At 34.2% G+C, this 15,544-nt stretch overlaps 1 long non-coding RNA gene across 1 annotated transcript; it reads right to left on the minus strand.

Moving 5' to 3' along the window:
* Positions 1-12,416: 12,416 nt before the first annotated feature.
* LOC148690449 (uncharacterized) lies at positions 12,417-13,866 on the minus strand. The gene is made up of 2 exons (XR_015957240.1): positions 13,576-13,866; positions 12,417-12,811 (listed from the first exon to the last, which is right to left on the minus strand). It is a non-coding gene; the product is annotated as an uncharacterized LOC148690449 (long non-coding RNA).
* Between the last annotated feature and the right edge of the window lie 1,678 nt (positions 13,867-15,544).

A 15,544-nucleotide genomic window follows, 5' to 3' on the forward strand; every position in this document is an offset into this window, starting at 1 on the left:
CCAACACACCCAACTATATAAATCTTAGCAATGAATTTGCTCCCCATGGACCGTACTGTACGAGGGAACAAAATATTATACATATATATAACTTGGCCACGTGGCATTACAATGTGGCACAACGATTTAGTTAAAACATGACATTTTTATTTATAAAACACCTTAATTTTAAGTTTTATCTAACTCAACGATTCAGTTAAAACATGACATGTGTGAATGATTTTTTAATTTATAAAACACATTAATTGTAAGTCTAATCTAACTGACACTTAGTAGTGTCTTGTGGCAGGAACAACATCACATAAGTTTTTAATGTCTCGGGAATTAATTTAGTGAGCTGAGCTAGTCAAGCTAGAAGGTAATAGTTGAAAGCCAAACGTACACCAAATTCCAAGTTTTAACTTGATTTATTTTTTATTTTTTATTTTATATATATCAAAGGAAAGAATTTTATAAGATTCAAGTTGAAATGTGTACATCAGAAGTCAAAATGTTAAACAACCATCCTGGTTCAAAATAGTCTAATCCATAAGAGCCTCCATCCTGTAAGGCGAAAACAGCCACTAGATGTGCCGCTGTATTGCAAATATGAGGAGCAAAAATGACATCCACTGACCTCAGCCGTTACTTCACATATTGAATATCAAGAAGGAATGATTCAATTGCAACATTTGATTGAGCCTTGCAATTAATCATATCCACAAGTCTTTTAGAATTTGCTTCAATCTGAAACGCATCAAGCCCCATATCAATACAAGCCAACAAAGCCGCCCGCACCGATTCTGCCACTATCATTAGACTAGATTCGCATGAAAAATTCCCCACTACCCCCACCCTCCGAAAAATACCTACGAATTTTCGTGCCACCCATCCATACCCTCCTTGTTCAGATACCTTTAACCACACACCATTACAATTCACTTTCATAGTCCCGAATGGAGGTCTCACCCAACCTGAAGGATCCCCATTACTAACCTTTTGTTGCCGATGCACCTGAAGGATCCTCATTTTGTTGTTTGCCGACGCACCTCATCATGCAACATTTTCACATGGCAGGAACAACCTAACGTAACTCATTCCCTAAAATGAAGAGAGTTATCCAAATGTGTCACTAAACACTAACACGCAACATAAACAATTTCATTGAGTTTTCCATGTCTTGGAAATAAGTAAGACGCTCAATAAGCATTATAAAACAGTCATCATGCACTCATTCAAGTCCTCCAATTCCATTTTCTCCCTTAGTTTCTACAAGAAGGTAATTCATGATGCCTATTTTAAAGTGCTAACAGCAATTTAATCCTAATTAAAAGTGAGGTAAGCTAGCCAAGTTAGAAGCCAATAGATGAAACAAATGCACACCAAATACCAAGTTATGATACTTATGAGAGGCGGTGTGATGGGAAAGAGGTGGGAAGAGGTGTGTGTTTGGAGTGGTCATTAAATGAAGAGAGTCTGTATACAGTTGAAGGAAGGTCTTGAATGTCTATGGATGTTTAATATACACAATAACTCCAACTTCCCACGATTGGGTTACTCAAACAACAAAATCTTTTAAAGCTCTCAACACCCAAACTCTTCTCTCTCTCTTTCTCTCTCGATCACCACCTTTCCTTGCCGTAAGCCATGAAACTAGCTAATCACTGCAACTAATTAACTTTGCCTTTAAAGCTCTCAATACCATCCGCCTTTTTTTAGGGAAGTTAATAATATATTGATCAGTCACTTAGTACTATGGTTTAGTTGTATTCGTTTCGCTTGGAAGTGAGAGATCTTATATACGATTCTCGCTAAAGGCGAATTTGAACCACATTATTGCAGCCCATTGTGAGGCTAAGCTCACCCTCATGCCCTTTTGTGTAGATAATATTTCTTGTTCAAAAAAATGTAATATGATGGTAAAGAGATTACTAACTGAAAAGGAGAAAACTTGATTTATGTATGAAGAATTAGGTGAGACGGACTACATGTTAAGATTTGAATTGCAGCTTGTGATAACCGTTGCCCTTCCCTACTCGTTCCTTGTCAACTTTTTGCCCCTTTTTTCCTATTTTGCCCTCACTTTTGATACACAATATTAACATGAAGAGGGCAAAATAGTAATTTTGTATCTTTTGAGAAAATGACAATCATATCCCTATTTTCCTTATTTTACCTTTTTTTTTTTTTTTTTAGAAAATGACAATCATATACTTATTTTTTCAATTTTACCCTCGTTTTTGATAAATTTACACTTATTAAGAGAAATTGTTCACATACAAAAAATGTATGCTCTCTTTGCTAGTTTTTATAAAGCATACCCTGCATTCATGACCCAAAAGTATCTATTTGCTCCTAAGATCAGAATCCCTTTTTATTCTTGGACCAACAAGTAATCAAATGCCTTTACTTTAATTATTGTTTAAGCAGATATATATAAAATTTGTGTGCATGTTACATTAAATATTTTTATTATAAGCCTCATGTTACATTAAACATTTAAGTACGTAGCTTATGTATCCTGGGTGGAATACCACTTTAAAAGACATAAAAATCAGCGTACTTTAAAAGAACAACTATCTAATACTTTAAAATCGGTGTACTTCTAATAGGAGTACAGATCCTCTTCGAATCTAAAAAAAGGGAGTCCAATGATCAAATGATTAGGGCCGTTGAAATTTGATCCAACGGTTACAATTATTATAATTTTTAGAATGACCCTCTGTTTATAACCGTTAGATCAAATTTCAATGGCTCGGATTATTTGATCCTTAGGCTCCATTTTTTAAGATCCGAAGAGGATCTGTACTCCTTCTAATAGATTAGGTAGTTGAATCCTACTTTAAAAGAACAAGTACCTATTACTTTATATGGCACGAGTTCATCACTATAGTGACGTCATGTGCAAATGAAATAAAAATATGTATAATTTTGTATACACATGTTTTTGTTTCATTAATACAAGACGTCACGTAGCGATGTACCCATGTCATATAAGTTGTTCGTATCCTTCATATTAACAAAACATAAAAAAAGCATACGTTAATTGAGTTTTCATTGGCCCTATCTAACTGCCGGTTCTTTATTATTTGTTTTGCCTTTTCTCTTCTACTTCTTGATTATTTATCGTGAATGTGGTATAGATAGCAGAGTGCAATTTTGGGATTGAGTGCAAAGAGCAAAAGAAAAAACAAGATTGCAAGTTTTGGTGGGCAATAAGTTCCTCTGTTTGGGAAAGATCTAAGCATACTCGTGAAGGATGAAGCCATAAGGACATTAGAGAGGAGGGTGTACTTAGCCAAAATTCACCAACCAAATATAAATTGGAGAGGGACCCTTAATAGACTAGACAACTAATAACATAAATACCATGCTTGTTTCTTGCTACTAGTCAAAAGAGTTGGGACACAAAAACTAGTTTTCCTAACAAAGGGGTATTTTTGTAAGGTAGCCACCAAATTGAAAACAAGAATGTAAGTGGAGAAGAAGAAAAATTAGAAGAGAAATTATGCTGAGTTCTATTCATATGGATGACGAGAATGTATAATGTGAAGAAAGTTGAGGTTCTATCATAAAATTAATTAGTAATATAGGAAGTAGCTCAACTTACTTATAAGCTCATGCAAGGTCCCTCCTCCCATCAACGTGGAATTCATTCTCAACATAATGTTTGTGTTGAATTTGAATTATGGCTGGTACATTGTTTGACTTAATCCAATACTTTCTCTCTAGAGTAGAGTATCGTTGTTTAAAAGAAAAGAGGGTTACTATTGGCACTCTAGAAAGGTCATCTAGCACTCCAAATTTTTAACAAATGAGTGCTAATGAGATTTATGTAATGCTAATAACAACAACATAAGAGATGGGATTAGTCCTTGAATTTTAGTCAAGTTGTATTTTTGGTCCATGAACTAAATAGTTGTGAGCATTGATTTCTAAACTTGTCACAATATGAAATAATAGTCTTTTGAGTAACTAATTATGTTAGAACTTTTGTCCATATTTTGATGGAAGTTTTATTGATGTTGCCCAAAAAAGTATCATTACTTCACACTATCACAAATTTAAGGACCAATACTCAGAATTAGGTAGAAGTCATACTCTAGATTTCTCAATACATAATTACCAAAAAAATCTAATTAAAAAAATACTAAAGGGTCCCAAAGAATTTGAGGGGAAGAGGGTTTCAAGTATTGTTCACCTGCCTTCATTAAATCATCTTGAATTCACTTAAATGCAGAATTCAAGGATGACCATTGAAACCACCCTCACTTCGATCGTCACTCTCACCATGCACCCAGCACTGGTTTTATTTCCTTCTGTTAAATGCTCCCAACCCACCTCTTCTTCCATTCATTTATGCTCTCTCTCTCTCTCTCTCTCTCTCTCTCTCTCTCTCTCTGAAAATTTATTCATGAAGGTTCAATCAAGTTCCCCAATATAGGAATGAAGTGTCAGAATATCTACTTTCTTGTGTGTTCATAAATTCCCAAATTAATTTCTTTTAAAATAAAAAATATATATGTATTATTGCACTTATTTCTAGTATCCTAGCAGGAAAATCCAGCTTAGGTACTGCAAGAACTTAAGAAGGGAAGGAACCGACAATATTGCTTATATTCAACCAATTTTCTCGGTTCAACTTCAAGTCACCAATTTTCTTCATAAGTTGGACAAACATATTTAATTAACAACCATGCTCACCGTGTTATAGTACAAAGTGTAATGCATGAAAACCCTACTTCAACATGTGAAAGAGTCCAATAGCAACTATGAGATAAAGCTTCCGTTAATGTAACTGTGTTACGGGTTCTTACGTAAGTGTCTCTAAATTATATTGGGGCGACTAACCATCTAACTTACAAATTTTAATGCACGAGAACCCTAATTTAACTTTTGAAAGTCCTATTTCATATGGCAACTATGAGACAAACTTCTATACAACTACGGGTTTTGACGTGTCTATCTCTCTTATCACGTGAATATGTGTGGGGTTCTAACGTGTTTTATCTCTCCCATCAGGTGAATTATTGTTATAGTGATATATAAAAGCACAAATATCTATGCAACTAGCGTATCTATCTCTCTTATCGCTTGAATGGTTGTTAAAGTGAAGTTATACATTAGGTCGACGACTAATTATCTATGAAGTAAGGATTTATAAGCATGTGTATCAAAAATATATTCGTAATGTGTGCTGTACTTAAGTGTAATTATCTGGTATTGATGGCTTTGATTTGAGATGAAGGAGGTGCGGTTGACAAAACTTTATTACCTAGAAAGCAGCCTGCCAAGATTGATCACCTTCAGTTGATTTTAGATGGAATTAAAGAGTAATGATATTCATATCATGTTTTTATACCACTTTAAGTGGCATCTGATGTGAACAGCCACATCATTTGAAAAATTTACAAAATCCAAGGAAATGAAGGAGAAAGACTCCTTGTATACCACAATCATCATTTAATTAACTAGTTTTTCTTAATTATTAGTTTATTAAATAATGAACTAAATTTAAAAAATCTGATTAATTCAAATGATGTGGCTCTCCACATCAAATGTCATCTACGATGATATGAAAATGTGGTACAAAAATATGATATGAATAACATTCCTCGGAATTAAATTAAGAATCTGTTAAGCACTGAGTGCCGGTCAGCCCGTGGGAATCATAAGCTTTGAACCGAATGCTTTATATGCATAATGCATGCATCTAGATTTTTAAAAGCAAGCATATGCACAATGCATGCAAACTTTAGAAGCAAGAAAACCAAACAGTACTATACTTGTGATTCATCAAAATTTATTCACTAAATTTCTTCACTAGGTGGTTTTTGTTGAGCATGAGTCCCATATGGATGAGATGAGAGATCTTGCATGAGTTTATAAATAAAGTAAGTTGGACTATTCCTCGTATTGCTAATTACCTTTACGGTGGAACCTCAACTTTCTTTAGTTTCAAGGTCCATATACATGTCACCATCTTATTTGCTAGAACCAATTTTACAAAAACAACAATGTTACAGTCACTCAGTACTACAGTCTAATGGTATTCCTCTTTACTTAGAAGTGAGAGGTTTTATATTCGAATCTCATGAATTGCGAATTCAACATCAAATTAGACTGAAGCAACAACATTAGAGGTATGCACCAAGAGATATCATTACTTTTTAGTTACCAAATAAACACATGATATAGGAAACTACGAGATTGTTCGTATAGGGTTCAGCTCAACGCATACATTTAATTAGAATAATAATATCGCAAGCATCACCACATCATGTACACCAATTAATTTTAGGGAACTTTAATGAAAAGCTCCCGGTACTGTTCATTTTAATGAAAACCCACATTTTTACACTAAAATGTCAATCCTAGTACTATTCACTTTACCCTTTATTTTGTCCTTATCGTTAAAACTTAAAATTTTTAAACCTTTTTTATTAGTTTTCCCTTAATTTTAAGTTGAATGATATAACTTTTCCGATAAGTTCAACGGTACATTATGTTTCACATCAATCAATATAAGTTGTACTAAATTGATGTACATCGTATATCGGTTGGATACTCTAATTCTTGCGCCATAAGCATGTAAGAGCAACTATACAAGCTCTATAACAAACTAGCCAAGAATATAATATTTAACCAACTAAATCACAATCATGACTCCAAATATATTCTGTATATGCAAATATTGAAATAATATCTGCAACACATACCTGCAGACTGTTTGACGAAGTCTTTCCCATGTGTGTATGCCATTAGGTCATGAGTAAGTTCAACTCGCATTCCCAATAGTCTCCTGGGCAGTTGCAACCCACTGGAATGCCCTTTCAAATTCCAAAGCCCGAACTGTAAGCTTCAGATCACCTTACTCCAATCTTTGTATAATTTCAGCAAGCTTTTCAACTATGTTAACATGTTCATGGATGAAGAAGCCATGAACGAATCTACACACAACCTTCTCTTCTCTGCAAAACTCAATGCTCTCCAAGTTATAGGTAATTGGAACAATAAGAGCGTACTTTGTGAGAGCATGGGCTTTTGTTTTTTATACGACAAAATCTAGATTACCCTATAATAATTCTACAAGGAAAACAAGACCAAATCCTTGTACAAGTATGAGTTCTATTCTCAAGCCAATAGTAGAGTCTCAATCCAAACCAAAGTTGAATGAACTCTTATAAACACATTAAGACCTCTTTATACGAGTCTGAAATAACAATGATTATAACTAAGGTCATCTCCAACCAAAGAGTCTAGAGGGCCAGAGGGCCGAAAATAGCCTGAAAACCATCTCCAACCGAGAGCTAGGCCAGAGGGCTCGTGGGCCCCACGAAATCTGAAAGGGCCAAAGGGCTGGCCACATGCAGCCAGCCAGCCCTTAAAACTGTCGGTTTTGCTGTCGGCTATAACTGACAAAAATAAAAGAAATAGTGTAGGTTATAACCGATACAATAGCATGGAAAATTTTGAATATAACGGCTAGCTGACGTTAGCTAGCCGTTATTTTAGATTTTTTTTTTTTTACAGTTTTATTTATTTATTTTTATTTACAAAAATTTTCCTATAACTTCTATTTTTTTCTATAACTTCTATTTTGCAAAATTTGTTTCCTATTTTTTTTTAAATTTCATTTTTTTCCTATAACTTCTATTTCACAAAATTTGTTTTATATTTTTTTTTAAATTCTATTTTTTTCCTATAACTTATATTTTACAAAATTTGTTTCATATATATATATTTTTTAATTCTATTTTTTTCCTATAACTTCTATTTTACAAAATTTGTTTCATATATTTTTTTTTAAATTCTAGTTTTTTTCCTATAACTTCTATTTTACAAAATTTGTTTCATATATTTTTTTTAAATTCTATTTTTTTTTCCTATATAACTTCTATTTTACAAAATTTGTTTCATTTTATTTTTTTAATTCTAGTTTTTTCCTATAACTTCCTAAGCCATTATACAACATTAAATTAAATTAAGTAACATGAAACAACATTAAACAATATGAAACATCATTAAATAACATTAACCAACATAAAAATTATACAACATAAAAAAATATTTAACAACATGAAACTTAAACAACATTTTTAAAAACATTTAACAATATAAAACTTAAACGCCTACTCCATGCTTCTTTTGGCCCAAAGATATGCAACAAGATCCTGTTGTAGGTAGTTGTTTATGGCACGAGAACGTATCATTGTATAGCGACTCATGTACTCATTTATAGAGATACTACTAGTTCTTGGATTGAAAAGCAAATTAGTCCCATCATATATTTTTGCACGAGCCCTTCTTGACCTATTTGGATCTTCTTGGTTGTCATCAGACTCTCCATCAATATACCTATCTCTCTCATCCTCCACTATCATATTGTCTAATATGATGCAAGACATCATGATGGAGTTCAAATTTTTTTCGACTCCACCCTTTTGCCGGTTCACTGATGATCTTCCATTGTGCTTGTAGAATACCGAAAGCTCTCTCAACATCTTTCTGGTATGCCTCTTGGTGTAAGGTAAACAACTTTTCCGCGTCATTCCTAGGGTTTGGAATTGCTTGGATAAGTGTCGCCCACTTTGGGTAGATGTCATCTGCCAATTAATACCCCATATTATATTGACGGTCGTTGATATAATAGTCAAGTTGAGGTGCTTTACCTTACCTTCCTTTAGGCGATTGAAGAGGGGTGAACGCCCAAGAACTATAATGTCATTTTGGGATCCAGGGACTCCAAAGAAAGCATGCCAGATCCATGTGTCATATGAGGCAACCACCTCTAACACAATAGTTTGCTTTCTCAACCTTCCGCTAAAGTCTCTTTGCCATCCGGTGGGACAATTCTTCCAATCCCAATGCATGCAATCTAATGACCCTATCATGCCCGGAAACCCACGGTCTTCAGCTTTGCAAATGAGCCAATTCAAATCTTCTTGATTTGGCTCGCAGAGGTACTCGTCTTTGTAAACCTAAACAATTATGTCACAAAATTGTTCAAGAGTGTCAAGGCATGTAGGCTCAGATATATCATGGGTTTCATCCATCGAATCAAATGGGAAGCCATAGGTCATCATTCAGAGTGCAACAATAACCTTCTGATGAGGTGAGAAACCAGAGTAGCCTGCTCTGTCTCGCTTCTGTCAAAAGTATGGATTGACCTGCTGAACATCACGATGTAAACGCTCGAAGACATAACGCCTCATCCGAAAGCGATGTCTGAAATCCTCTTCTGTGTACACCGAGTTGGGATTGAAGTTGTTCATAAAATTGACATGCGTCATTGCTTTATTTAGTGGTTTATAAGAGTGACCAGTAACAGAGCCACCCCATTGAGGTTGTTCCTCAGTTGGCTGACACACCATGGCCGCAGCCATGACTACTGCTCTGTTTTGTTTGTTGCGTCTTAATTGAACTTCTTTATCAGACTCCTCATCTTCTCGTCTCATTTGCGCCCATTTTTCTTCCAATTTGGAATTGGATGAGGACCCCCGGTTGGAATCCGAAGAGGATCCAAAGTTGGAATTCATTGCAAACTTGAATTGAAAGAGATTGAATTCAAAGTTGTGTGAATTATAACCCAATATCCAACCTATTTATAGAAAAAAAAATTCAAATCCAACAACTAGCTGACGTCACTTAGCTATTGGATTTGAATTTAAGTTGTAGTTTTTAAATAATAAATTATGTTTGGCCCTATGGCCCTTTGGCCCTCGGTTGGAGACGGTTTTTTGTGACATGGCTAAAATGAGCCCTATGGCCCTTTGGTCCTTGGTTGGAGATGGAGGCAAATATGGCCATGTACTATTCATTAAAATATTAATATCATGAACGCCCAGAGGGCTAAAACGAGCTTTCTGGCCAGCCCTCAGTTGGAGATGGCCTAAACTGTGAGAATCACACTCATACTCTAACATTCTCTCACTTGAGTATGATTCACAACAATAAATAATCATCTCAAATTCAATATAAAGGTGATCACATAAGTCATTCATCAACACACTAGTACATAGACACAACCAGCTTACATAAACCAAAACAATGTGATTATAATTGCCTCTGCAACACAAAATACAGATTTAATTTACAAATCACAATATCCAGTTCATGTTCATAGCAATGTATCTAAGCTCAAATATAAACCAAGACGTCTATTCCCACTCATATAAATAACACAATTATGATCCAATCAGCAACTTTATCATATTCATAAAAGTGATCACCAAATCTTTTGGATAACAAAAGCTTAACCTCACATACAACTTACCTATGCATTTTAAAGTATTGAACTTAAGAATCTTTTCTGTTACATTGCAGAATTAACTCAAAAGTCACAACATACTTAATTTGCATTTTGTAATTATGTGAACCAAAATAGTAAAACCAAACCATTTTGCTCCCACTTAACTAGGCCATACTTAACACAATCAAGTTAAGTACAAGTTAAGTACAACTATATAAACCAAAAATCATTCCAATACAATGAATGACTAATCAGAATCCATATGGAAACCAAATTTGTTTCCTTTTGAATGCTAACATAATAGGATCCTTCTCATTACTTAAACAAATTAAGTAACACAAATAATTCAACCCATTGCTTCAATAAAACCATAAACTGGCTTTTAAGCATCCATATGAATTATAATGGCTGGCCTAAATACTCTTAGCCTTATGCTTACATTCGAACATACGATTCTTCCACTTAAGCATAAGCCGAATGTACTGCATAACCAATAAAGAAACCAGAGATATGAACCAATTGATTCCTGATTCCTCACCAATTGCATAATCTCAGTTTAGTCATATATACCTAAACCATTATGCAAACAGTCTATGTATCAAAAGATAGTCACAATCCATTCGGAAAAAACTTATCTCACATAAACCCAAAACCACCAGTTTCAACAATGATCAAAATTAGAATAGCAAGCACAATATATTTGCATTCAATTTGATCCTAACTAGTTCAATATCCATCGAGCAAGATCAACCAAATCTTAATAATGTCTGGATATATATCACAACAATATGTCTTGATTAAAACGAGATAATCAAGACCACTATTTCTTCTGGAGAACTCAAAGTTCATCTTCCTCCCTATTTGTGATTTCAACCAAAATATAATAGTGGGAAGCATGCATCATGAAATCACAAATATACATATACAATAAGCATGCATCGATATATACATGATAAGATTAGTCGACAATAATCCAAATTAAAAATCTTCATGCCCTTAATTCATTGTCAACATCATCATCAATTATATACATATTCGTAAGCAAGTCATTGGAGAAAATAATGATAGCCCCATATCATTAATCTTATGAATTTCCAACAAGATGATAAAAGAATTATTTGCTTTCCGATTCATAATAGAATATACATTTTGTAAATGGTTAAAAGTTTATTGTCGCAAGACTTATTGTAGGCGGTCAATAAAACATCTACCTTATATATTAATCTGTTCATATATTTTGTTGTATGCATGCATGCATCAATATGCAGAGAACTTGTGCAAGTTCTATTTGATATAGATAAAACCGCATGCCCATAATTACAACGTCTATGCACGAATGCTATCTTCATATATATACAGATTTCATTCATATATGCTATTATGTATAAATCACAAAGCAATTGGCATCCACTTTATATATGCATTTGTTTTTGTTGCTTCATAATACCTCCCGACTCGCATATGATATGCAGTCAAATCCATTCCAACCCAAACTTGATATAAAGCAAACCAATTGAAAATTAGGAATTGACACTAAGATGTGCATGTGTAGCTCTCACTGTTCTAAAAATCCCCGCCTAGCGCCGCCTAGGCGCTAAACAGCTGGTCACCATCCTAATTAATGCCTAAGCCTTTGAAAATTAAGAAAGGACGCCTACAGATGCTGAGGCACCCACCTAGACCACCTAACCCGCCCAGACCCGCCTAGGCACCCACCTAGGTTGCAACTCATTTAGACAAAAAATAGATAACTTTAATTTTGAATTTTATTTTTTTCAATAAATTGTAAGAGACTTATTGAATACTTAAATGAACATACATTATAGGCTTGTTCCCCATGTTTTCATTATGTTCCAATACTTCATAATATATATGTCATTCGTTTATGATAAAATTATATATATTTTAAGTATAAACAAACACTTATTTACATGAAATCTAGTAGATTTACTTAAATCTGCCTAGTTAGCATAAGCGCCTGCCTAGCCGTTTAGGAGCTAGGCCCCAACCTGCCGCCCGACTAACGTCTAGTGTCTTTTAGAACCTTGGTAGCTCCTTGCAATTTAAATGTATCGAGATTCATACATGAAACAATGCATACACATAGACTCTTTAATGAAAAATAGAAGAGTATATCTAGACATACACTAATTTATTTATGCAGCAAAGGATGATTCCAGACATCTCACATAAATCATAAGTTGGCATCTATAGGGATTTCGAGTTTAATCATGCCTTCACAATATATATAAATAAACAAGCATACTCGAAATAACAAAAGCCCTAATTCATTATGCTCCAACTCATCGTGCTATAATCATGCATATAGGAGAACAATTAATCATGCATGAAACAGTGAACTGAGTTACTTGAATGCATCATTGGACCTATGTTCGTCGACCCGATTACGAAACAAATTATCCATCAATGCTCGAGACCCATCCATGCGGATTGCCATCACTCCCAATTCTCATAGACCTCGTACCATTGCAAATTATCGAAGTAAATCGCCATTGTTACAGACGCGCCAAACCAAAATCATCGCTAAAGCGATGGCCAGAATCCCATCGACACAAATTCCTAGCAAAAGACAAACCATGAACGTTAATATCTCTTAGACAAACAAAAACTTATTAATGTCGTCAAACCAAGATTTCATCTTTCTTTTATCTTACTAATATTTGGTCCGTACAAGGCATATTTTATGCACATCTTTATAATCACATTCATTAATTCAAAACGATAAGACCCACAAAAAGTCACGGATAATTGATAACAACAATAATAGCTTATGTACTCACATTCCATAACCACCCAATGAATCCTTGATTAATTCTTATAAAAATTCATCATCATGGAATCAAACGCACAGAAGAAAAATTAATAACCGTACAAGCTTAATAGATCAATTCTATCAAATTGAGTTCAACATGTAGCCATCATTCGTTTGGCAGCTACCGCAAATATGACAAAATCTGTATTGCGGCAAACATGATATGCATAACAAACTCAATTCAAACCCTACATATTTTCTCACAAACTAAGCTTGATCACTGCTAATTTACCATTACATCTTGCTGCCTTTTATTTTATTTATTTATTTTTTGATCGAATTTAGATGTTAAATTCAATGGCTCTGATACCATATGTAAGAGCAACCATACAAGCTCTATAACAAACTAGCCAAGAACATAAGATTTAACCAACTAAATCACAATCATCACTCCAAATATATTCTGTATATGCAAATACTGAAATAATATCTGCAACACATAGCTACAGACTATTTGACAAAGTCTTTCCCATGTGTGTATGCCATTAGGTCATGAGTAAGTTCAACTCACATTCCCAACAATCTCCTGGACAGTTGCAACCCACTGGAATGCCCTCTCAGATTCCAAAGCCTAAACTCTAAGCTTTAGATCACCTTGCTCCAATCTTTGTATAATTTCAGCAAGCTTTTCAACTCTGTCAACATGTTCATGGATGAAGAAGCCATGGATGAATCTACACACAACCTTCTCCTCTCTACAAAACTCAATGCTCTCCAAGTTATAGGTAATTGGAACAATAAGAGCGTACTTTGTGAGAGTAGGGGCTTTTGTTTTTTATACTACAAAATCTAGATTACCCTATAATAATCCTACAAGGAATACAAGACCAAATCCTTGTACAAGTATGAGTTCTATTCTCGAGCCAACAATAGAGTTTTAATCCAAACCAAAGTTGAATTAACTCTTATAAACACATTAAGACCTCTTTATACCAATCTGAAATAACAATGATTATTACTAAAATGTGAGAATCACACTCATACTCTAACAAAGCATAGTTTCATGCATTTACAATATTAGATGACCAAACTATTAGTAAGGCCAAATCCATCGTTTATATGTCTCTGTGAATGTAATTTCATCAATATATTTTGGGTCCTCACGGTTCTGAGCAGACTATTAGTAACCTGAGAAGTTCAGTGGATGATCAATGTTGCCTGTTGGATTGCTTGTGCCATTGTCTTAGACTCTTCGGTAAAGGTTTTATATGTGCACAGAGAGGACGGTCACTGCACACTTGCATAGTCTTTTTCATACCTTACAATTGTTACAGTTCTACAGCTATAGACATCTTTCTCTGCTTAATTTCTTGAGAGTTTTAACGAAAAGCTTACGATACTGTTCACTTTAATGAAAAACTACATTTTTACACTAAAAAGTTAAACCTGGTACTATTCACTTTACTCTTTATTTTGTCCTTATCGTTAAAACTCAAAGTTTTCAAATCATTTTCATTAGTTTTCCTTAATTTCTTATGCCTTCTTTCTTTTCTTTTCGGCAAATTGACTAAATTCGTATCTTCTTTCTTTATTGAGCGAGGCACCTTCAACTGCGACTTACTATTTCAGGAGAAACTTCATTTTCTTAATTATGAAAAGACTTCACTTATTGACCACAAAATTTGATTAAAAATAAGATTTCTGTGTCGCCATTTTTACAAATTTCTTTGGTGGTTATCACAGACTTCTTGTATTACTATTTTTTTATTCCGAGAAAGGAGATGGCAGTACTTTACTTTTACTATAGTTCAATCATATGTGGACCAAAATACTTCAATCATTTGTTCTTCAAAAAAAAAAAAAAAAATACTTCAATCATTTAAGTTCAAAGCTCTATCATAAAGTTAAAATTTTACAAAGGGGAGCTGGTAGGATAGTTGTTGATTACAAGCATTCACTCTTTCATTCGAAGTTCTGTTTTCGATTCTTAAATATATAGTAGTGTAGGATCGGGATCCAGACACCCAGTCAAATGTGATCCACAAAATTTAGACATATAGGGTGTGTTTGTTGCACCGGACTACCTTGGATTGGACTAGCTTCAAGGACTAAGTTGAACTACCTTAGACTAGATTAAGCTGGACTAACTTAGTGAAGTGTTTGGTGCAATGTCGGACTAGGAGCAAAATAATGACAAAAAAAAACAACCATGATCTGTAACAAAATATCCCAGAAAACGCGAAAGTTTCTGCAGAATTATCCCAGAAAACGCCAACGTGAAAGTTTCTGCAGAATTATCCCAGAAAACGCAGAACTACTAAAATCATTCAATTTGCTCAACCACTCCAAATTGCTCAAAAGCTCTAATATCCCAGAAAAATCAAATCCTTCAATTTGGTATTTCACAGACAACTCACAAATCCAACCCAATTCACATAATCATTTTCCTGATACATGAGAGTTCATCTCCTTCATAAGTCCTCTATTTATTTTCTGCTCAAGTAGTTACTTGAAGATTTGTAGTCGAATAGCTCTTCAAT

The sequence above is a fragment of the Pyrus communis genome, chromosome 15 (genome assembly GCF_041283825.1).
Source record: "Pyrus communis isolate YQ-2024b chromosome 15, ASM4128382v1, whole genome shotgun sequence".
Lineage (NCBI taxonomy): Eukaryota > Viridiplantae > Streptophyta > Magnoliopsida > Rosales > Rosaceae > Pyrus > Pyrus communis.